This window comes from Centruroides sculpturatus, unplaced genomic scaffold, assembly GCF_000671375.1.
Source record: "Centruroides sculpturatus isolate CEXI.00-Female unplaced genomic scaffold, Cexi_2.0 scaffold80, whole genome shotgun sequence".
Classification (NCBI taxonomy): Eukaryota; Metazoa; Arthropoda; class Arachnida; order Scorpiones; family Buthidae; genus Centruroides; species Centruroides sculpturatus.
The window spans coordinates 389800-392242 of record NW_019384552.1 but is presented as its reverse complement, the minus strand read 5'-3'; the positions used below and the strand labels follow the sequence as shown (position 1 = coordinate 392242).

At 31.4% G+C, this 2443-nt stretch overlaps 1 long non-coding RNA gene across 1 annotated transcript; it reads right to left on the bottom strand.

Moving 5' to 3' along the window:
* Positions 1–955: 955 nt before the first annotated feature.
* LOC111623692 lies at positions 956–1766 on the bottom strand. The gene is made up of 3 exons (XR_002756465.1): positions 1402–1766; positions 1211–1323; positions 956–1089 (listed from the first exon to the last, which is right to left on the bottom strand). It is a non-coding gene; the product is annotated as an uncharacterized LOC111623692 (long non-coding RNA).
* Positions 1767–2443: the final 677 nt, after the last annotated feature.

The following is a 2443-nucleotide window of genomic DNA, read 5'->3' as shown; positions in this document are numbered from 1 at the left end:
AGGATCTGACCCTGCCTATCCTTCTTTTTAAGCGCTCGTCTTTGCTCTTCCCTTTCTCTTTCCTCTATCGCTCTAATCCATGTATACCTGTGCATACATCATAATAGGCGCTCACGATACTTTCGATTCGTCACTTTTCCGTCCTAGAGTTCCCATTTTACAATTACATGACTCAGCCTGGTGATAACGGAGAGAAGAGACAGATAGGACGTCGATATAAGTTACAGTTATGATTTCACAGATTCGAGACAGCTTGATAGCCCGAACGGCCCCAGGCTTTCGACCGTGCACGCTAAGTGACTTACATTACAAGCATTTAGCTTTCCGAAGACTATGACAACAATTGTTTGTCATTGACAATCGCTAATTTCGCGCCAATAAGCTGCCTCGACTTGTTCGATTATGTTATCGACTCAATTTTATATTTATTTTCACATTTTTACTTCGCGGTCCTTCTCTGCTCTTTTTCCGTTATTTACGCATGTAGTTCATTTCATTGTTATCCATATTTGATATCATCATTTATCACATACTTCCATGACACTCTTGTCTGTCCTCTACAACTGCCAAGAATTAACGCGATTGGCTAAGCGTAGTGACAGCGGGCCAATAGAGAGCAGGATCCTTGCCATAATGCGGTTTGCGCGCCAATTTTCGTACGTGCGTTTATCAAGCCAAATAGTTTGGCCGAATGTTCGTCTATTCGGCCACGCTCCTGGCCGAATATTCGGTATTCGGCCTGAGACCGAATATACTATTCGTTACAATACTAGTGTCAACCCTTTAGCTATATTTGCTGCTTTTATTACTTCCTCACTCTTAAGAATAATGCACACCATGGACTTCCGCATCTTAAAGATGGCTGCCAGATCCGCCACCCGTGTACCGATTTCATGCTTCGCGATAAGTTCCTTTTTCACCTCAATCTTCGATAATACAACCTTCCTCTTAGGTTGTGAATTTGTCTCTTTAATCCGATTTTCAGTTCGGTAGACTATCATATACAGCATTCAGGTTATGAATTTCCTTTATTGATTTGTTATATGCATTTCGGACTCAATTGTAATTTAAGTCCCTCTTCAGTACAAACTGTTTAAAAAATTTTATATACAATTACTTAAAAATTATATACAATTAGTGAGATTACAAAAAAAATTTTCGCGTGTAGATAATATTTACTGACACAAAACCATTAAACAATATACGTTACCTCAGATTCTGTTTTCTAAAAACTTCGGTGTATAATTGGTAACGTTGTAAAAGAATAAAAATACAGCCATTTAAAAAACACTTCAACTACATATTCACATTAATACGTTGCACCTAATATATCAATATATTTATAATTATTACTTTATAACATAGTATATTTTTTACATCAAAAAACTTAACAATACTCACACTTTACAAATGTTCATAAAAACCTTTACAATTACAACTTTTTTCAAGAAAAATTCGTATGCACTTTATTGAAATGTTGCAGCAATAATGAACGTTTTTTTCAGGTTAATTACTATTAACACACTTAAGAGGATACATTCACACTTTTACAATATATTTTACTTTAATATTTTATGTCACCAGACATTACAAACCAATTTATCTATTAGCGCCCTCTATTATATTATACCACATTTGATCTATTTGCATACCATTTGAAATGTTTATTAAATCATCTTTACATTTTATAATCTCTATATGTTCTTTAAATTTGCGTTTATACATATCTTTTTCTAAGTGAATTATTTTTATGTTATTTCTATCTATTTTACATTTACTATTTTTTATATGGTCGAACCACGGAGAATTATTATGTTTTAGTCTAATAGCTGCTTCATGTTCTTTAATTCTTAATTCTAAAGTTCTACTTGTTTCACCTATATAATTTTTCGGTTTTTGACAATCACAATTAATTTTATATACTACACCTGATTTTTTTAAATTATCCACTTTTATTTTATATTTATTATTATTATTATAAATACTACGCGAAATTTTATTGGTCAAAGATGGGGCCAACACAATATTTTCTCTTTTTAAAAATTTGTTGCAATTATTATAAATCTCATTAATATAAGGAAAACTATTATACCTCTTATCTTTTTTATATTTGGTATTAAATCTGTTGTTATAATATTGGTTGTGCCACATTTTTAATTTATAACTGGGGTAATTATTCAAAATAAACGTCTTTTCTAACTCTTTTAATTCTATTTCACGATTATTGTTATTAGTAGTTCTTGTATATATGTTTTTTAGACCCATTATATAGGTGTTCTTTTTTATAGTTTCAGGGATGCAGGATTGATAGTTGATGGTTTTATTGACGTTACATGTTTTTTTAAAAGTTTTGAAAGAAAATTTGTTTACTTCGTTGGTAATTGTTATATCTAAAAAATTTATCTGGTTATATTTTTCCAATTCAATATCAAATTTTACATCT